General features: G+C 42.6%; 1 non-coding gene across 1 annotated transcript; it reads left to right on the top strand.

The window, feature by feature from the left end:
• The first annotated feature begins 13282 nt into the window (after window positions 1-13282).
• On the top strand, window positions 13283-13355 carry TRNAG-CCC. Its single transcript has one exon. It is a non-coding gene; the product is annotated as a tRNA-Gly (tRNA).
• The last annotated feature ends 9578 nt before the right edge of the window (window positions 13356-22933 follow it).

Consider the following 22933-nt stretch of genomic DNA (forward strand, 5'->3'; position numbering starts at 1 on the left):
ATATTTTGGCCACCTGATGCGAAGAGCTGACTCATTGGAAAAGACCCTAATGCTGGGAAGGACTGGGGGAAGGAGGGGAAGGGGACGACAGGATGAGATGGCTGGATGGCATCACCAACTCAATGGACATGAGTTTGGGTAAACTTCGGGAGTTGGTGATGGACAGGGAGGCCTGGCATGCTGCGATTCATGGGGTCACAAAGAGTCAGACACAACTGAGCGACTGAACTGAACTGAAATGCAAAGTATGCTAAGGAAGGGGATATTTACATAATTCCAAAGCACCTGCTCACAAAATATCTATTAAAAGTGAATGAGATACACACAACAGAGTGAAATGACAAGCTATGGAATGGGAGAAAGTATTTGCAAATCATATAGCTGGAATATATTAAGAACTCTGACAGCAAATTTAAAAATAGACAAAGGATTTGAACAGACATTCTTCCTATGGTGATATACCAATGGCCATCAAACATATGAAAAGATGTTCAGCCTCACTGAGAATTTGTGTTTTTTTAAAAAAACAATTAGCTGTTTGTTATTATTTAGTGGCTAAGTCGTGTCTGACTCTTACAACTCTGTGAGCTGGAACCTAACAGGCTCCTCTATCCATGGGATTTCCCAAGCAAGAATAGTGGAGTGGGTTGCCATTTCTTTCTCCAGTGCAAATCAAAACCCCAAGGACATACCAACTCATGCTCATTAGAATCAGTTCAGTTCAGTAGCTCAGTCGTGTCCAAGTCTGCTACCCCATGGACTGCACCACGCCAGGCCTCCCTGTCCCATCACCAACTCCTGAGCCTACTCAAACTCATGTCCATTGAGTCAGTGATGCCATCCAATCATCTCATTCTCTGTTGTCCCCTTCTCCTGCCTTCAATCTTTCCCAGCATCAGGGTCTTTTCCAATGAGTCAGGTCTTCGCATCAGATGGCCAAAGTATTGGAGTTTCAGCTTCAGCATCAGTCCTTCCAATGAATATTCAGGGCTGATTTCCTTTAGGATGGACTGGTTGGATCTCCTTGCTGTCCAAGGGACTCTCAAGAGTCTTCTCCAACACCACAGCTCAAAAGCATCAATTCTTCAGTGCTCAGCTTTCTTTATAGTCCAACTTTCACATCCATACACGACTGCTGGAAAACCCATAGCTTTGACTAGATGGACATTTGTTGGCAAAGTAATGTCTCTGCTTTTTAATATGCTATCTAGGTTGGTCATAACTTTTCTTCCAAGGAGCAAGCATCTTTTAATTTCATGGCTGCTGTCACCATCTGCAGTGATTTTGGAGCCCCCCAAAATAAATTCTGTCACTGTTTCCATTGTTTCCCCATCTATTTGGTATGAAGTGATGGGACTGGACATGTATGGATGTGAGAGTTGGACTGTGAAGAAGGCTGAGCGCCGAAGAATTGATGCTTTTGAACTGTGGTGTTGGAGAAGACTCTTGAGAGTCCCTTGGACTGCAAGGAGATCCAACCAGTCCATTCTGAAGGATCCAACCAGTCCATTCTGAAGGAGATCAGCCCTGGGATTACTTTGGAAGGAATGATGCTAAAGCTGAAACTCCAGTACTTTGGCCACCTCATGCGAAGAGTTGACTCATTGGAAAAGACTCTGATGCTGGGAGGGATTGGTGGCAGGAGAAGGGGACGACAGAGGATGAGATGGCTGGATGGCATCACTGACTCGATGGACGTGAGTCTGAGTGAACTCTGGGAGTTGGTGATGGACAGGGAGGCCTGGGGTCGCAAAGAGTCGGACACGACTGAGCGATTGAACTGAACTGATGGGACCGGATGCCATGATCTTAGTTTTCTGAATGTTGAGTTTTAAGCCAACTTTTTACTCTCCTCTTTCACTTTCATCAAGAGGCTCTTTAGTTCTTCTTCACTTTCTGCCATAAGGGTGGTGTCATCTGCATATCTGAGGTTATTGATATTTCTCCCGGCAATCTTGATTCCAGCTTGTGCTTCTTCCAGCCCGGCATTTCTCATGATGTACTCTGCATATAAGTTAAATAAGCAGGGTGACAATATACAGCCTTGACGCACTCCTTTTCCTATTTGGAACCAGTCTGTTGTTCCATGTCCAGTTCTAACAGTTGCTTCTTGACCTGCATATAGATTTCTCAAGAGGCAGGTCAGGTGGTCTGGTATTCCATCTCTCTCAGGATTTTCCACATTTTGTTGTGATCCACACAGTCAAAGGCTTTGGCATAGTCAATGAAGCAGAAGTAGATGTTTTACCAGAACTCTCTTGCTTTTCAATGGTCCAGCAGATGTTGGCAATTTGATCTCTGGTTCCTCTGCCTTTTCTAAAACCAGCTTGAACATCAGGAAGTTCACAGTTCACGTACTTGGAGAATTTTGAGCACTACCTTGCTAGCTTGTGAGATGAGTGCAATTGTGTGGTAGTTTGAGCATTCTTTGGCATTGCCTTTCTTTGGGACTGGAATGAAAGCTGACCTTTTCCAGTCCTATGGCCACTGCTGAGTTTTCCAAATTTGCTGGCATATTGAGTGCAGCACTTTCACAGCATCATCTTTTAGGATTTGAAATAGCTCAACTGGAATTCCATCACCTCCATTAGCTTTGTTCATAGTGATACTTCCTAAAGTCCCCTTGACTTCAAATTCCAGGATGTCTGGCTCTAGGTGAATGATCACACCATTGTGATTATCTGGGTCGTGAAGATCTTTTTTGTATAGTTCTTCTGTGTATTGTTGCCACCTCTTCTTAATATCTTCTGCTTCTGTTAGGTCCATACCATTTCTGTCCTTTATCAAGCCCATCTTTGCATGAAATGTTCCCTTGGTATCTCTAATTTTCTTGAAGAGATCTCTAGTCTTTCCCATTCTACTGTTTTCCTCTATTTCTTTGATTGATCGCTGAGGAAGGCTTTCTTACCTCTCCTTGCTATTCTTTGGAACTCTGCATTCAAATGGGTATATCTTTCCTTTTGTCCTTTGCCTTTCGCTTCTCTTCTTTTCTCAGCTATTTGTAAGGCCTCTTCAGACAACCATTTTGCGTTTTTGCATTGCTTTTCCTCGGGGATGGTCTTGATCCCTGCCTCCTGTGCAATGTCACAAACCTCCGTCCATAGTTCTTCAGGCACTCTATCAGATCTAATCCCTTAAATCTATTTGTCACTTCCACTGTATAATCGTAAGGGATTTGATTTAGGTCATACCTGAATGGTCTAGTGGTTTTCCCTACTTTCTTCAATTTAATTCTGAATGTGGCAATAAGGAGGTCATGGTCTGTGCCACAGTCAGCTCCCGGTCTTGTTTTTGCTGACTGTATAGAACTTCTCCATCTTTGGCAGCAAAGAATATAATCACTCTGATTTTGGTGTTGACCATCTGGTGATGTCCACATGTAGAGTCTTCTCCTGTGTTGTTGGAAGAGGGTGTTTGCTATGACCAGTGCATTCTCTTGGCAAAACTCTATTAGCCTTTGCCCTGCTTCATTCTGCACTCCAAGGCCCACATTTGCCTGTTACTTCAGGTATTTCTTGCCTTCCTACTTTTGCATTCCAGTCCCCTATAATGAAAAGAACATCTTTTTTGTAGCCATCTCATTAGAATGGCTACTAACAAAAACAAAGAATAACAAAAGTTGACAAGGATGTGGAGAAACTGGAACCCTTGTTCACTGTTGGTGGTATCGAAAAATGTTGCAACTGCTGTGGAGATCAGGATGACAGTTTCTCAAAAACATCAAAATTATGGGACTTCCCTAGTGGTCCAGTGGTTAAGAATCTGCTGTGCAATGCAGGGGACACGGGTTCAAAAAATGATCCTTCATGCTGAGTAGCAACTAAGCCCATGATACAACTATTGAGCCTGCATGCTGCAACTCAGACCTGACACAGTCAAATAAATAAACTAACAATAAAAACTAGAGCCACCATATGACTGAGCAGTCCAGCTTCTGCCTATACGCAAGAAACTTGAAAGCAGGTCTCAAAGAGACATTTGCATATCCATGTTCACAGTAGCACCATTCACAAAAACCAAGAGGTGGAACCCAAATCCCTATCAACAGATAAATGGAAGGGGTGGAGGCAAGATAGTGGCCTTAGGAGGACCTGGAGCTCACGTCTCCTCACAGGCAGGGGGTCGGCCTGATCCCCTGTGAGGGGAGCACTGAGTCCAAGCTGCTAGACTGACAGAGAACTTCAGGCCCCAGGGAATATTAATAGCTGTGAGCTCTCCCAGAGGTCCTCATCTCAGCACCAAGACTTGGGCTCCACCCAACTACCTGCAAACTCCAATACTGGATGCCTCAGGCCAAACAACCAGCAAGACAGGAACACAGCCCCACCCATCAGCAAAAATGAGATGACAGAGAAATATGTCACAGGTGAAGGAGCAAGGTAAAAACTTACAAGACCAAATAAATGAAGAAATAGGCAATCTACCTGGAAAAGAATTCAGAATAATAGATAGTAAAGACGATCCAAAATCTCAGAAATAGAACATATGAATGGATAAACAAAATTCAGTGTATATAGATATAGATACATATATGACATGGAATATTATTCAGCCTTAAAAAGGAAGGAAATCCTGTCATAGGATACAACTGGGATGAACCTTGAGGACACTGGACTTGGTGAAATAAGCCAATCTCAGAAACACAAATATTGTATGATTCTGCTTATATGAGGTATTTAAAGTTGTCAAATTCATAGTGACAAAGTAGAAAGGTAGTTACCAGGGGCTGTGGAGAGGGAGGAAGGGGAGTCATTTAATAGGTACAGAATTTCAGATTTTCAAGATGAAAAAATTCTGGTGATCTCTCTCACAATGTGAACATACTCAACACTCTTGAACTATACACCTAAAAATGGTTAAGATGGTAAACTTCATGTTTTTTTTTAACTACAACATATATACATTTTAAAATAAAAATGAAATAATAAGAGTAACTGTACAATGGGGCACCATTTTAACCCAACAATCAAAATTAACATAAATAATGGGACAAATTGAAATCTTGTACCACCCAGTAACACCCAATGGGAAGGACACAGCATCGCTTCTGGGATTTCCTGCCCAAGATGCATAACCAATACCTAATCAGGAGAAAAACATCAAACAAGCTGTTTCTTGTAGAAAGAACACTCTACAAAGTAACTGGTCTATAATCTTCAAAAGTATCAATGTAATGAATGTCCAAGAAAGACTGAGAACTATATCAGCAAGAAGCAAACAAAAGAGGCATCCAACTAAGGGTACTGCATGATCATAAACTAGATCCTTTGCTATGAAGGATGTTATTGGGACAATTGGCAAGATGTGGATGGGCCCTGAGGATTCAATGGCTGTCATGTGTCAATGATAATTTCCTGATTTTGATGGCTGTGGTTACATAAGAGAATGTCCTTGTCTGAGGGAATAAACACTAAATTACCTAGGTGAGTGAATGCATCTGGTCCTGATTTACTCTCAGTGGCTCAGGGGAAAAACTTTTTTTGTACTATTACTGTAACTTTTCTGTGAGATGACTTCAAAACTTGTAAAATTACACAAAAAAGAAATGTCCATGATACTCTGTTAAGTAAAAACCCAAAATGGATAACACAATACTGTCCGTTATGATAGCCACTACCTAGAGCTATTTGAATTACTTAAAAATTCAGTCCCCAGTCACATTAGCCACATTTCAAGTGCTCAGTAGGCATGTGTGACTGGTGGACTCGCAGGACAGAGCTCTGGCATCACCGCAGAAAATTCTACTGATAGTGCTGGTATAACATCTTTCTTTTTCCTGTTGTTAAAATAATAAATAAGGAAATGGGTATGAGTATGTGAACTTTGAAAAGGCTATGTACCAAATTGTTAGTCGAGTGATCCCTGGGAGATGAGATTGGATGGGTGAAATAGTGGAAATGTTTCAGTTCTCATTATACACATTTAAATTTGGGGATTATGAAAGATTAAAATATCTTTAGAATTTTTCTAATATTTATATCTATACAGATAAATATCTACCTACTTGTACCTTCTACTTGCCTACTTTTTAAAAAAACATTGTTTAGGAATTACCTATTGTCAGCGAAGTTCTGAATGACCTTTCTTGTGATGAAGACTTTTGAAAAGGAATTTAAATTTCATAGCTCTACCAATAATGCTTGAAGAGGCGAATAGCTCATGGGCTGCCACCTGCTCCCACCCCACCCCCACCCCCGACAAAGGCAAGATCTTGCTCAACTTACTTGAAATGACCCAAGAGTCCCAAACAAAGGACCAGATTCTAACTGCAATAGGACAGATCAGATCAGTCGCTCAGTCATGTCCAACTCTTTGCGACCCCGTGAATCGCAGCACGCCAGGCCTCCCTGTCCATCACCAACTCCCGGAGTTCACTCAAACTCATGTCCATCGAGTCAGTGATGCCATCCAGCTACCTCATCCTCTGTCATCCCCTTTCTCCTCTTGCCCCCAATCCCTCCCAGCATCAGACTCTTTTCCAGTGAGTCAACTCTTCACATGAGGTGGCCAAAGTACTGGAGTTTCAGCTTTAGCATCATTCCTTCCAAAGAAATCCCAGGGTTGATCTCCTTCAGAATGGACTGGTTGGATCTCCTTGCAGTCCAAGGGACTTTCAAGAGTCTTCTCCAACACCACAGCTCAAAAGCATCAATTTTTCGACGCTCAGCCTTCTTCACAGTCCAACTTTCACGTCCATACATGACCACTGGAAAAACCATAGCCTTGACTAGACGGACCTTTGTTGGCAAAGTAATGTCTCTGCTTTTGAATATGCTATCTAGGTTGATCATAACTTTCCTTCCAAGGAGTAAGCGTCTTTTAATTTCATGGCTGCAGTCACCATCTATAGTGATTTTGGAGCCCAGAAAAATAAAGTCTGACACTGTTTCCACTGTTTCCCCATCTATTTGCCATGAAGTGATGGGACTGGATGCCATGATCTTCGTTTTCTGAATGTTGAGCTTTAAGCCAACTTTTTCACTTTCCTCTTTCACTTTCATCAAGAGGCTTTTTAGTTCCTCTTCACTTTCTGCCATAAGGGTGGTGTCATCTGCATATCTGAGGTTATTGATATTTCTCCCGGCAATCTTGATTCCAGCTTGTGTTTCTTCCAGTCCAGCGCTTCTCATGATGTACTCTGCATATAAGTTAAATAAGCAGGGTGACAATATACAGCCTTGACGTACTCCTTTTCCTATTTGGAACCAGTCTGTTGGTCCGTGGCCAGTTCTAACTGTTGCTTCCTGACCTGCATACAAATTTCTCAAGAGGCAGGTCAGGTGGTCTGGTATTCCCATCTCTTTCAGAATTTTCCACATTTTGTTGTGATCCACACAGTCAAAGGCTTTGGCATAGTCAATAAAGCAGAAATAGATGTTTTTCTGGAACTCTCTTGCTTTTTCCATGATCCAGCGGATGTTGGCAATTTGATCTCTGGTTCCTCTGCCTTTTCTAAAACCAGTTTGAACATCAGGAATTTCACGGTTCACATATTGCTGAAGCCTGGTTTGGAGAATTTTGAGCATTACTTTACTAGCATGTGAGATGAGTGCAATTGTGCGGTAGTTTGAGCATTCTTTGGCATTGCCTTTCTTTGGGACTGGAATGAAAGCTGACCTTTTCCAGTCCTGTGGCCACTGCTGAGTTTTCCAAATTTGCTGGCATATTGAGTGAGCACTTTCACAGCATCATTTTTCAGGATTTGAAATAGCTCAACTGGAATTCCATCACCTCCACTAGCTTTGTTCATAGTGATGCTTTCTAAGGCCCACTTGATTTCACATTCCAGGATGTCTGGCTCTAGGTGAGTGATCACACCATCATGATTATCTGGGTCGTGAAGATCTTTTTTGTACAGTTCTTCTGTGTATTCTTGCCACCTCTTCTTAATATCTTCTGCTTCTGTTAGGTCCATACCATTTCTGTCCTTTATCGAGCCCATCTTTGCATGAAATGTTCCTTTGGTATCTCTGATACCAAATGCAATAGGACAGACTGCCATTAAACAGGAGGAAGAACTTTCTGACAGTATCAGCATGAAATGTTCAGGACAAGGATCATGGAAGACTGAGGATGTTTAAGAAGAAAAACAAACCCAGGTTTGGAGCCGAAGAAACTGTTTGTTTGCTTATTTGTTTTTAGGCTGCACTGGGTGTTCATTGCAGCACCTGGGTTCCTCTAGTTGCAGTATTCTGGCTTCGTTACCTTAGGATGGGTATTTCATATTCTATATTAATCTTCACAACTCTTGAAGTAACAGGTGAGCTGAGGCTGCACAGGTGAGGTGAGTGGGCTGTGGTCACAGTGGGACTGGAAAATTGGAACCCAAGCCCATTTGCAGGAATCTCCACTCCCTTCCTCCAGGCTTAGTTACCCCACAGCATGTGGGATCTTAGTTATCCAACCAGGGATCAGACCTGCTTCCCTTGAATTAGAAGGTGTGTTCCTGACCACTGAACCACCAGGAAAGTCCCCAGATTCCTGGTTTGAGTCCTGGCTTTTCTACAAAACCAGCAGTGTAAAAATAAGGATAATATTAACCTTGCATGAGTGTGCATGAAGTGCCTGGTGGTGTTCTAACTGCTTTACATGCGTTGTCACTTCTTCCTTAAATCCTTTTTTTTTTTTTTTAACTGCTGAAAACCACACTTGTGATATTGACCCCTAAATATGCTTCTTCTACAGTCTTCTCTATTCAGGAAATGGTTACTCCATCCTTCCACTTACTCAAACCAAAATCTTTGGTGTTATCCTTAGGAAATGGTAACCTGCTCCAGTATTCTTGCCTAGAAAATTCCACGGACAGAGAAGCCTGGCAGGCTACAGCCTATGGGGCCCAAAAGAGTAGGACATGACTGACCGTGCATGCATGGTAGGTTCTACCATCAAAATATATCACCCCGCTCAAGACACCACTGAGCCACAATAATCTCCTACTTGGATTATGACACTGGCACTAGCTTCCCAACTGTCCCCCATCCCACACTACACTCAGGCTTAAACCCCTCGTCTATAGCCAGATCACTCTTCCGCTAAGAACTTTCCAAAGGCTCCCTTCACATGATCATGAACTGGCCCCCAGTCCCCTCTGCCCTTGCACTCTTCCAGTTTCTCTCTCCTTTGACTCAATTCCAGCCACACCAGCCTTCTTGCTCTTATTTACTCAAGCTGAATGTGCTGTCTCTCTGTCTGGAACATTCTTCCCAAGATACCTGCATGGCTCATCTTCTTACTTCCTGTTGTTGTAGTTTAGTCGCTCAGTGGTGTCTGACTCTTTGTGACCCCAGAGACTGCAGCATGCCAGGCTTCCCTGTCCTTCACCAAGGGTCTTGGTAATCTTTTTTTTCTTGATTCTGATTTTCTGGTGAAATGGGGGGAGGCTTACTGTCTGTTGGCTCAGACAGTAAAGAATCTGCCTGCAATGTAGAAGACCTGGGTTCAGTCCCTGGGTTGGGAAGATTCCCTGGAAAAGGGAATGGCAATCCACTCTAGTATTCTTGCCTGGAGAATCCCAAGGACAGAAGTGCCTGGTGGGCTACAGTCCTTGGGGTTCCAAAGAGTCAGACACAATTGAGTGACTAACAGTTTCACTTTAAGAATGCCTACTGGACCCTGCAAATTTTATAAATGACCGAAGTGAAGCTCCAGAAAGGGATGGAGCATGGCTGAAAGTCACACAGCACTTGTCCAGATACGCCACCCTCTCAATGTCCACAGGCTCTGTCTCCAGGGCTGAAGTCCACAACCTTTAGAAGCCATGAAAAACCCTTGTTCCAGCTTTGGTGCTGCTTCTCAGCCACCTAGAAACTGCTCGCCTTCACTATCAGCTCTGAACCAGTGATTGCAAATTCTGCAACTCAGCACCCTTGTGAATAAACCCTTTAAATCCCCAAATGTCTGAAAAGCATACGGCAACATGGCCTCTGGTGGTGCCATGGGAGTTGCAGAGTGACCCACCTCACCCCTTAGACTTTCCCTAAGTGGAAGGCAAGACTTTTTCATGAGTTATATAAAAGGGATAGAGAATTTAAAGAATGCTTTTTGCTTCCAACCCTGAGAAGGGATTTTAAACACTTTCTATAAACAAATGCTGGCAATATCTCCTGTGTTTCTCAAATGGGTTTTTTTTTTTTTCTTTTTCCGCAAACAGCGGAAGCTATCAGTGCTAGGGGCTATATTTCTGGCTTGAGTGGCCTGGGTGCGCCTCTACAAGTATGACTAGGCTTGCTTACATATGGGAAACCACCCTAGAGGGTGGATGGATTCTCTCCAGCACAGTTCCAGGGTTGTGTGTACAGAATTTGTTTGAAAACAGGTGGCTCATTTGGGATAGATGAGTAAGGGTGGTGTCACAGTACACACCCGATGCTGCCTGCCCAGGAGGGCCTGGGGGAACAGAGAAAGCACGCGCATTTCCTGGAACCACCACCTGGTAGCTGAGTGAGCTTAGGCCAGGCCTTTGCGTCTCTGGGCCTCAGGCTCTTCATCTGTCAAATGCCTTAACCTTAACCCCAGTGCCACCTGGTTAGTTGCCAGAAAGTATTCTCAGGATAAGTGACAGCCTGTGTAGAGTGCCTCCCACAATGCAGGCACGTGGGGCGGGGAGCACTCCGTACCTGAGCCTGGGCCCTTCTCCCTTGTGATGGGTCAGTGTGGGTTTGCTGGCCCTTGGATCTGTGCCAGGTGGCCGAGGAGAACCTCCGTAGCACCAAAAATGTATACTGATTGCTAATGCTTGTGCCAAGGGTGTCATTCTGGTTCCTCCTGAATGAGCTTTTCTGCCACATAAATCCTAATGTATCCTCCCTGCCTGGTTCTGATTCCTGGTGTGTGCGGGGGAGGGGAGGATTCTGAAGCCACATCCCATGGACTCTGAGGCTCCTACATACCCACGATCACAAGCCCGCCCCCCCCTCCTCCCGGTTCCACCCATTCTTCCTTCAAACAGCACCCTCACCCATAGTGCAGGCTTCCCTTACAGCTCAGTTGGTAAAGAATCAGCCTGCAATGCAGGAGGCCCTGTTCAATTCCTGGGCTGGGAAGAAGACACAGGCTACGCACTCCTGTGTTCTTGGGTTTCCCTGGTGGCTCAGCTGGTAAAGAATCTGCCCACAATGCGGGAGACCTGGGTTTGATCCCTGGGCTAGGAAGATCCCCTGGAGAAGGGAAAGGCTACCCACTCCAGTATTCTGGCCTAGAGAATTTCGTGGACTGTATAGTCCATGGGGTCGCAAAGAGTTGGACACAACTCAGCAACTTTCACTTTCACCCTTCAGGTCAGTTCAATTCAGTCGCTCAGTCATGTCCGACTCTTTGCGACCCCATGAATCGCATCACGCCAGGCCTCGTGTCCATCACCAACTCCTGGAGTTCACTCAGACTCACGTCCATCAAGTCAGTGATGCCATCCAGCCATCTCATCCTCTGTCGTCCCCTTCTCCTCCTGCCCCCAATCCCTCCCAACATCAGAGTCTTTTCCATTGAGTCAACTCTTCCTATGAGGTGGCCAAAGTACTGGAGTTTCAGCTTCAGCATCATTCCCTCCAAAGAAATCCCAGGGCTGATCTCCTTCAGAATGGACTGGTTGGATCTCCTTGCAGTCCAAGGGACTCTCAAGAGTCTTCTCCAACACCACAGTTCAAAAGCATCAATTCTTCGGTGCTCAGCCTTCTTCACAGTCCAACTCTCACATCCATACATGACCACTTTCACCCTTGCTGCTGCTGCTGCTAAGTCGCTTCAGTCGTGTCCGACTCTGTGCAACCCCATAGGCAGCAGCCCACCAGGCTCCCCCGTCCCTGGGATTCTCCAGGCAAGAATACTGGAGTGGGTTGCCATCTCCTTCTCCAATGCATGAAAATGAAAAGTGAAAGTGAAGTCACTCAGTCGTGTTCGACTCTTAGCGACCCCATGGACTGCAGCCCACCAGGCTCCTCCATCCATGGGATTTTCCAGGCAAGAGTACTGGACTGGAGTGCCATTGCCTTCTCCAACTTTCACCCTTAGTGCTGGTTAAAGTTTTGGTGACCTACCTCTGCTAGCTCCCAAGGCTGCCCCTTAATATTTACATTAACCTTTTAACTGACTGAAGAGTGTGGGGGTTGGGCAAGATGACTGCCAGGACCCTCCTATCCCAAATCTCTTGGAGATGGTCTTTATCATTGATTATGAAGGCTTAGCCTTCCAAAGCCTCCGTTTCCCATTTCATTGAAGGAGGAAGAGAGTCTCTGGATGGCCAAACTGATCTTGATCCAAAAGGCACTAGGGGAGCCTGGCAGGCTACATACAGTCCGTGGGGTTGCAAGAGTTGAACATGACTTAGCAACTGAACCACCGCCACCAATACCATGTAACATATATTGAGCATGTACTATGCATCAGGGACTTCATACGTATAACTGAACATGACCAGGACACATTCATATGTCCTAGTTAATGAATGGGTGGAACAGGGTGGGGAGGGCTCATGGTCATGTCTCTTTGTGACCCCATGGACTGTAGTCCACTCTGCTTGGTTACTAAACTCTAAGACACAGCAGCACTACATAAAGTCGTAAGTAAGAGCTATTCAAATGTTGACTTGGTTTCTCAAGAACACACTGAAGGAGAAGCATATTCTCAGAGCATGGAAAAGCTCTTTGAAGACCTCTCTGGGCATTTCTCATTCTCAAGTTCTTTTATCTGTCATGTACTGGCTTTCTCTGCTCCCCTCATGATTTCCCAAAGCCCAGCCCTCACAGACTCTCCCCCACACAGGGCACTCTGGCTTCCAGGTTGCTCTTTTAGACTAATTTCTCACCCACTGCTCCCCTAGAAGACATACTCTGCCCCTACGCTGGAAATTTTTTCTCTCACATCCCAGGAAGCTGGATGCAGGGGTCTTGGTGAATAAAATCCTCCACTTTGCTGTACGTGTCTCTGCTCAGTCGCTCAGTCATGTCTGACTCTTTGTGACCCCCTGGACTATAGCTGCCAGGCTCCTCTGTTCATGGGATTTTTCAGGCTAGAATACTGGAGTGGGTAGCCATTTCCTTCTCCAGGGGAACTTCTTGACTCAGGGATCAAACCCACATCTCCTGTGTCCCCTGCACTGCAGGCAGATTCTTTACCGACTGAGCCATCTCTTTAATCCTAAGCAGCCATTAAGTGGCAGACCTAGGATCTTAGTCCAAGTCATTAGATGCTTAGCAAGATAGCTGTCATAAAACAAATGCTCAGTAATTAGCCTCCCACCCATTCTCTGGTCATGTCAGTTCAGCACGAGAACCTTCAAGGGGGTACTTCCCTGGTGGTCCAGTCGCTAAGACTCTGAACTCCCAATGCAGGGGGCCCAGGTTCAATCCCTGGTCAGGGAACTAGATCCCACATGCTGCAACTAAAGATCCAATATGCTGCTCAAAGACTTAAGATCCTGCATGCTGCAACTAAGACCAAGCTCAGCCAAATAAATACATTTTTAAAAAACCACTCAAGGGCTCCCTGTTGCTCAGACAGGGGTCAGCCAACAATGGCACATAGGCCAAGTCCAGCCTGAGGAAAGCCTTCCTCAGCAATCAGTGCAAAGAAATAGAGGAAAACAACAGAATGGGAAAGACTAGAGATTTCTTCAAGAAAATTAGAGATACCAAGGGAACATTTCATGCAAAGATGGGCTCAATAAAGGACAGAAATGGTATGGACCTAACAGAAGCAGAAGATATTAAGAAGAGGTGGCAAGAATACACAGAAGAACTGTACAAAAAAGATCTTTATGACCAAGATAATCACGATGGTGTGATCACTCACCTAGAGCCAGACATCCTGGAGTGTGAAGTCAAGTGGGCCTTAGAAAGCATCACTACGAACAAAGCTAGTGGAGGTGATGGAATTCCAATTAAGCTATTCTAAATCCTGAAAGATGATGCTGTGAAAGTGCTGTACTCAATATGCCAGCAAATTTGGAAAACTCAGCAGTGGCCACAGGACTGGAAAAGGTCAGTTTTCATTCCAATCCCAAAGAAAGGCAATACCAAAGAATGCTCAAACTACCACACAATTGCACTCATCTCACATGCTAGTACAGTAATGCTCAAAATTCTCCAAGCCAGGCTTCAGCAATATGTGAACCGTGAAATTCCTGATGTTCAAGCTGGTTTTAGAAAAGGCAGAGGAACCAGAGATCAAATTGCCAACATCCGCTGGATCATGGAAAAAGCAAGAGAGTTCCAGAAAAACATCTATTTCTGCTTTATTGACTATGCCAAAGCCTTTGACTGTGTGGATCACAATAAACTGTGGAAAATTCTGAAAGAGACGGGAATACCAGACCACCTGACCTGCCTCTTGAGAAACCTATATGCAGGTCAGGAAGTAACAGTTAGAACTGGACATGGAACAACAGACTGTTTCCAAATAGGAAAAGGAGTACATCAAGGCTATATATTGTCACCTTGCTTATTTAACTTATATGCAGAGTACATCATGAGAAACACTGGACTGGAAGAAACACAAGCTGGAATCAAGATTGCCGGGAGAAATATCAATAACCTCAGATATGCAGATGACACCACCCTTATGGCAGAAAGTGAAGAGGAACTAAAAAGCCTCTTGATGAAAGTGAAAGAGGAAAGTGAAAAAGTTGGCTTAAAGCTCAACATTCAGAAAACTAAGATCATGGCATGTGGTCCCATCACTTCATGGCAAATAGATGGGGAAACAGTGTCAGACTTTATTTTTGGGGGCTCCAAAATCACTGCAGATGGTGACTGCAGCCATGAAATTAAAAGACACTTACTCCTTGGAAGCAAAGTTATGACCAACCTAGATAGCATATTCAAAAGCAGAGACATTACTTTGCCAACAAAGGTCCGTCTAGTCAAGGCTATGGTTTTTCCAGTGATCGTGTATGGATGTGAGAGTTGGACTGTGAAGAAAGCTGAGTGCCGAAGAATTGATGCTTTTGAACTGTGGTGTTGGAGAAGACTCTTGAGAGTCCCTTGGACTGCAAGGAGATCCAACCAGTCCATTCTAAAGGAGATCAGTCCTGGGTGTTCTTTGGAAGGAATGATGCTAAAGTTGAAACTCCGATACCTTGGCCACCTCATGGGAAGAGTTGACTCATTGGAAAAGACTCTGATACTGGGAGGGATTGAGGGCAGGAGGAGAAGGGGACGACAGAAGATGAGATGGCTGGATGGCATCACCGACTCGATGGACATGAGTTTGAGTGAACTCCGGGAGTTGGTGATGGACAGGGAGGCCTGGCATGCTGCAATTCATGGGGTCGCAAAGAGCCGGACACGACTAAGTGACTGAACTGGACTGAGCCTGCCACCTGCTTTTGTAAATAAAGCTGTATTGGAACACAAAGGCTGCCTTCACTATACAGAGTTGAGTAGTTACAACAAGGACCGTAAGGCCTGCAAAACCTAAAATGTTTATTATTTGTCCTTTTATAGAGTTTGCCAACCTCTGGCCTACAGAATAAGAGAAAATGCAGACTGCCTCTTATCCTCCTTTGGATCTGCTACTGAGCAAGTACTTAATAAGTATATTTCAAATGAATGAACAAAATGTCTATGTCTTCATCTTGGAGCCACAGCCCTACATGCGAAAGTGAAAGTGAAGTCGCTCAGTCGTGTCCGACTCTTAGTGACCCCACAGACTGCAGCCCACTGCGTCCATGGGATTCTCTAGGCAAGAGTACTGCGAAGAGATGTCTAAATATAGTCTGAAGCCCCAACTTACCTAGTCCCCACACCATGCCACCCTGTCCTTGTAGGTCACAGGCAGCCCTTCCACACTGCCACAGATGTCCCAGACCCCTCAACCCCCTGGAATCATCCGAAAAGTTGAGATGTGAAGCGCACTGCTTCTCTCCTCTTTTTTAACCACATCCTCCTCTGAGAGATAAATTCCCTACTCCTTTAATTCATTTTTTAAAATTATGACTTATTTATTTGGCTCTGGTTTAGTGGGAATTCCTAATAATGTACTTTCACAGCCTTGAGAAATTTCACAGAAATAGCAGCACTTAGAAAAACAGCATATATTAAGAAACCACATTGATGATTATTTTTCATGTCTTTCTTAGAATAATAGCCTTGTTACAAACCCCAAGGCCAGACCCAAAAGGGAGTATGACTGGGGTCATGAAAGCATGGACCCTGGAACACAGGGTCGGCGTTGGGTATGAACACTGCCTACACACTTCTGATTGTTCCTGAGACTATCCCAGAAGGGAATGGCCTGGGGTAAAAACAAGGAGATGTGGACTGCGTCAATGTAGTGTCTTGGGAAAGACAGATCAAAGAAAGTTTTGTAGTCTGCAATTAGGAATAAAAGCTGGACTCAGAGTGGACTCTGCACCTCAGTCCAGTAGAGGCTGCAGGTCCCCTGACCCACTGCACCAGATTTCATGATCTGTCTTCATTCTCATCGCTCGCTCCCGGACCATTAGGGCAACAACTGGCACCCAATGTGGGGCTGAAGCGAAAGACCACTAGCAGCGAAAGTGAAAATACAGGGTAGCAGAACCCGGGACGGTTGACAGGGCTCCCTTTGAAAATTCCCGCTGGTAAGTCCTCAGGCATTTAATCAGGGTTAAAATGGGAAATGTTGAGAGTGCAGAACACTATCACCCATATGTTTATTGAGACAGCTCTTAAAAGCGGGAGGAGCTTCTATTAGTGAAGGGTGATTATTAGAAATTGTTACAAGCAGCAGCTAAATATTGCTGCTGGTTCCCATCAATAGGGACCTTAGATTTAAAAGTCTGGGAAAAGGTTGGAGCCGAGTTAAAAAAAGAACATACAAAAGGAACTCCGCTCCCTGTTTCTATTTGGAGCACATGAGCATTAATTCAGTCAGTACTGGAGCCTTTGCAGACTTCTGATTCTTGTGATGAAAGTGATGATGACTCTTTTGAAAAACCTCAAAATCAATATAGCGAGGCCAGTCGTCAAATTATGTTCAATCAAGGTTATATACGAAGATTGGGCCTGGGCAAAAATCAACAAGGAAGAATTTATCCTTTGACTGCTCAAGATTTCAAATCCCCCCATTTTCACTAGGGGCCACTGCTCGTATTAATCTTCCTCCACCCACACCTATACCTCTTAATTGGAAAACTGATCAACCTGTGTGGATAGAGCAGTGGCCTCTAAAACAAGGAAAACTGGAGGCTTTACATTAATCAATGAACAACTTAGTAAGGGACATATTATTGAGTCTTTTAGCCCTTGGGATTCTCCAGTGTTCATTATACAAAAGAAATCTGTTAAATGGAAAATGCTTACTGATTTGAGAGCTGCTAATGCTGTTATTGTTCCAATGGGTGCTTTACGACCTAGTCTACCTAATCCTAGTATGATTCCAAGAAATTGGCATTTGTTATTGACCTCAAAGTTGCTGTTTTACTATTCCTTTACACCCTGATGATCAACCTAGATTTGCCTTTTCAGTTCCTTGCATTAATTTAAAGGAGCCACATAAAAGATTTCAATGGACTGTATTACCTCAAGGTATGCTTAACAGTCCCACTACTTGTCAAAATTTTGTAGCCGAGGCTTTAAACCCAGCATGACAGCAATTCCCTCATGCATATATCATTCATTTTATGGATGATATACATGACCACAAAAAAGAGAGATGGCATTTTGACACTGAATGGCCATGATAGTCTTTACACTCTGGAGAAAACTGGTTAAAATAAAATCTTTTTTGAAATTGCAAAACCGGTTCTTCTTGCACATGCAATTAGGAAAAAGTTGACTTGTTAAAATGCTTTTCTGGAGCTCCAATTCTGCCTGGGAAACAAAAACAGGCCTGGGAAAAAACCTGAAGTTAACCCTTATCATGTTCTTGGAATACACAGCCCACTCTATCTGGGTCTCCAGCCATAAATAAATTGGTAGAACTCAGACCAAGAGAAAAAAAAGAAGGGGCAAAAAGATATTTTAAATTTCAAGTGGAAAACTATGAAATCTCTGTCTATCTAAATTTATCTGTGTCTCAGTGTGTGTCTTTGTTTTTGGATAATATGAGGTTAATTTATAAATAAGCTCTATTTAAATTCAGGTTCACATGAACTGAAAAATATTCAGTATTAAATATCTAACATTACTGTTTGTTTGCTAATCTAATTAAGACATGTCTTAAGTCATCAACATTGCGTAATACTTTTACTGTGCCTAGGTTTAAGGTAAACCAAATTTGTCAACAAAAAAAGTATATATACAAATATATATAAATGAGATGAAAACGTTTAGATAAACTCTATTAAAAATAATTATATTTTAGAAATATCTACCTAATAATCTCTGAGGATTGGGGTAAATTAAATTTCTAAATGATAAAAGTTTATTAAATAGCTAGGTCATTTCCAAACAAAATAAGATTTTAAAACATTAGTTACTAAACACTAACTTCCTCTTACAGAAAAACTAAAGAGATTTTGGACTATTAATAAATATGTTTGGTGCCATCCTGAGATGTTCTCTATTAAAAAAAAAAGCAAATATTTTTAAAAAATTAAAACGGGTACTTATGTTCACCAATCTATAAAATGCTAATATACAAGAGTTCATTCATGGTTGCTAAAGAAAAGTAAGATGTGTGTTTTTAATAAAAAGGTATACGGAATGGAATTACATTCTATTAAGGAAAAAGGAAATACATCTGAACATACATATGGCTGTTTTCTGAATGGGCAAATAGAGTGATGAATACAGAAATGTAAAAAAGGGTTGTGGCAAGTGGAAGACAGTTTTGTGCATGATACAAGTTTCTTAAGACACTAAACTGCCTTTGAAATCTTTTACTGTTACTTTGACTAAGTGAATAACTATTGTTTCACAATGAATATAAGCTGGTACCAATCTGGAGTTTGATTTTCTCTTCCTGTTTAAAAAAAAAAAACAAAACAAAGTCTTCTTGGAATATGGCTTTTGATAACAGACTATATAAATTTCTTTGTCTTTAGGTGATTCATACTTGCTTTTAAAGTCTTTTGTTACTTTGATAAAGTGAAAGAGTGTTATTTCACAATGATATATGGAGACTATGACACACACAGACAAAGCTCATACTGCTTCTACAAAATTAACCCCTCATCAGTAAATTTAAAATGGATCAATAATGGCTATAAACCAAACAGTCAGGGCTATGGGAAGTCCAAGACGGCCGCTTGGCTTTTCAAGGCTCCCTGGAAAACCTCACTTCTATTTGATAAGATAAAAGCCTTTCCTGGCTATAGGGTTAATATCTCACAATGAAAAAATTGGTTAAAATACATTTTATGCAATCTCCAGCAATTAGGACACCCACTTTGCTGGACAGGTCATACAGACATTGACAAAAAACTTCACAAACTTCTTGGAGACTATCATTTTTACTGACATCCTCGGTCGTCAGGCAAGGACTACAAAACAAAGGGACTGGTTACATGAGATTGAACAGACTGCTAAATATGACTACAATTTTCATGACTTTTTTTCTGACATATTACTGGCTTCTAATCTTTGTTTTCAGATATAAAAAAGCTCTTCTCCTCAAGTCACTGATGGTTTAACACAATTTAGTGATTTACACCTGTGGATAAAATTAAAACATTTTTCTTTTCTCTCTGCCTCATCGTTCCAGAAATTAGAAACATTTGGGTTCTGAACAGCCTCATCAAGGTAAAAAAAAAAAAAAGTCTCCAGACATATACAAAAATCTCAAGAGTATACTGGGGAGCTCTATAAGAAATATCCACCCAACTGATGTCAGGCCTATGACATCTAATGTTTCACTGAACCTTAAGTTCTAGTTTTGTTAATTAAAATCTATATTTACTAAGACTCACTTCTTAGATAATTCCTTAGAACTGGACATGGAACAACAGATTGGTTCCAAATAGGAAAAGGAGTACGTCAAGGTTGTATATTGTCACCCTGCTTATTTAACTTACATGCAGAGTACATCATGAGAAACTCTAGGCTGGAGGAAGCACAAGCTGGAATCAAGATTGCCAGGAGAAATATCAATAACCTCAGATATACAGATGACACCACCCCTATGGCAGAAAGTGAAGAAGAACTACAGAGCCTCTTGATGAAAGTGATAGAGGAGAGTGAAAAAGTTGGCTTAAAGCTCAACATTCAGAAAACTAAGATGATGGCATCTGGTCCCATCACTTCATGGCAAATAGATGGGGAAACAGTGGAAACAGTGGCTGATTTTATTTTTCTGAGCTCCAAAACCACTGCAGATGGTGATTGCAGCCATGAAATTAAAAGACGCTTACTCCTTGGAAGGAAAGTTATGACCAACCTAGACAGCATATTAAAAAGCAGAGACATTACTTTGTCAACAAAGGTCCATCTAGTCAAGGCTATGGTTTTTCCAGTGGTTATGTATGGATGTGAGAGTTGGACTATAAAGAAAGCTGAGCACCGAAGAATTGATGCTTTCGAACTGTGGTGTTGGAGAAGACTCTTGAGAGTCCCTTGGACTGCAAGGAGATCCAACCAGTCCATTCTAAAGATCAGTCCTGGGTGTTCATTGGAAGGACTGATGTTAAAGCTGAAACTCCAATACTTTGGCCATCTGATGCGAAGAGCTGACTCATTGGAAAAGACCCTGATGCTGGGAAAGATTGAGAGCAGGAGGAGAAGGGGATGACAGAGGATGAGATGGTTGGATGGCATCACTGACTCAAACCCATGTCCAGGGTTTGGGTTTGGGTGGACTCCAGCAGTTGGTGATAGACAGGGAGGCCTGGCATGCTGCAGCTCATGGGGCAGCAAAGATTTGGACACGATTGAGCGACTGAACTGAACTGAACTGATGTTACATTGCTAAGAGGCTTCGTTAAGTTAAATTTAAAAGGTCCTTCATTGACAAGACACTCTTTAAGTTTGTTTCTAAAACTTATCTCAGTAACCAGTCTTTAAATAAAGATCAGATGCTCTAGGACCCAGAACCAGGAAATTAACAACAAGCTATAGTCATTTAACAAACTAAGTCAGGTGACTTAAAGATGTCACTGGGCTATACCTAATAAAAGTTCTTGACTTAAGTTCTTATGATTTTACTATTACTGCTAACTATATTGCTTTCTTTATTGCCTGTTTCAAGAAACGTCCCTTACATTATCAAATGTGTGACTGATATAATGATGGTATACAGTTCCATTTAAAATCCACAGTTATAATGGATGTAACTCATATATCTTCCTCTGGTAAACTCTTAAAGGAGATCAGTCCTGGGTGTTCATTGGAAGGACTGATGTTGAAGCTGAAATTCCAATATGTTGGCCACCTCATGCAAAAAGTTGACTCATTGGAAAAGACCCTAATGCTGGGAAGGATTGGGGGCAGGAGGAGAAGGGGACAACAGAGGATGAGATGGCTGGACGGCATCGCCAACTCGATGGACATGGATTTGGGCAGACTCTGGGAGTTGGTGATGGACAGGGAGACCTGGCGTGCTGCGATTCATGGGGTCGCAAAGAGTCGGACATGACTGAGCAACTGAACTGAGTGACTTATGTACATATGACGATACATTTTGTCAATTTATATGGGCCACTGCTCACTCCAGTGAGACTACAATGAGACTACAAAACATATACAAAGACACTTATATGCTTCTTTTGCTGTTATTAAACTACCAAAAACTATAAAAACTGGTAACAGCCCTGCTTATAACAGTAGAACATTCCAACAATTTTTAAAAATTTGATCTATAAAACATTCTACTGACATTCCGTGTAACCCATAAAGATAGGCCATAAGGGAGAGGGATAATCAATCACTTAAACATATAATACAAAAAGAAAAAGGGAGAAATGCCATAGGACAATAAACAATATTGAATAAAGCCTTATTTACTCTCAATTTTTTAATATTTCTACACAAACTATGGCAACTGTAGCTGAGCAACATTTTCAGGCTACATCCACAAATACAACTAAGACTGTGATTTGGTGGCAAGATCCACTAACAAATGTTTGGTCACTGGGAAAGTTAATTACATGGGAAAGAGGGTTTGCTTGCATCTCCCCAGGAGAAGGTCTAGCACCTGTATGGATTCCAGCTTGTAGAGTAAAACTGAGCAGAAACAACCAGTGACTCCAGACCCCCTCATCATGGTTATGTTTGCCCTGATAACCATCACAGTGAGTATACCCCTGGTTTCGGCAGAAGCAAAGAATTATACTTATCGGGCACATATACGTAACCCCACATTACTAAAACTCATTGACTGGGGGGATTATACGATCCCCGTTTATGTTAATGATTCTTCCTGGATACCAGGACCTGAAGATATATGTCTTCCTCTTGTTTAAAAAGAGAAAGTGACTCCCTTCAGTGTTACTTATGGGTATGAATCCTGGCCAATTTGTGTAGGACCAGATACAGGATGCCTTAAATTATCTATGCAAGCCTGGCTGTTCACTCATTCTTTAAATCATAACTATACTAAGGTTCAACTATATTTTCTCTCTGGTCTGCGTTTTGCTTATAACGACTCAGAACCCAATAATGACACCAAATCAGACAGACCTTTATGTGAACATTGCAAGCTGTTCTGAAAAACAAGATTGTATTCAAGATCTGAAAAACAAGATTGTATTCAGTGGGATAATTGCCGCGGGACTGAGGGAGTCATTTTGATTAATGGTTCCTATGGAATTGTATGGGACTGGTCCTCTGAAGGGTGTGCGGTCTCCAATTGCTCTCATCAAATCAGTCCTGCAATCCTCACAACAGGCTGTGTTGGCAGGTGCATAAAGTCTTTGACCATCCTAATATTACCACGCATTCAGATCATCCAATTATATGGCATGGTAGTGGCATGTCACCCCTCTTCCCACAACTGGATCAAGAAAGAGGGCAAACAGAGATTTGGAGATTGACTTTAAGTCTTAAAAAATTCCAAATTTGGGACGGATATTATTCTGATAAAA

This window comes from Bos indicus x Bos taurus, chromosome 13 (assembly GCF_003369695.1).
Source record: "Bos indicus x Bos taurus breed Angus x Brahman F1 hybrid chromosome 13, Bos_hybrid_MaternalHap_v2.0, whole genome shotgun sequence".
Lineage (NCBI taxonomy): Eukaryota > Metazoa > Chordata > Mammalia > Artiodactyla > Bovidae > Bos > Bos indicus x Bos taurus.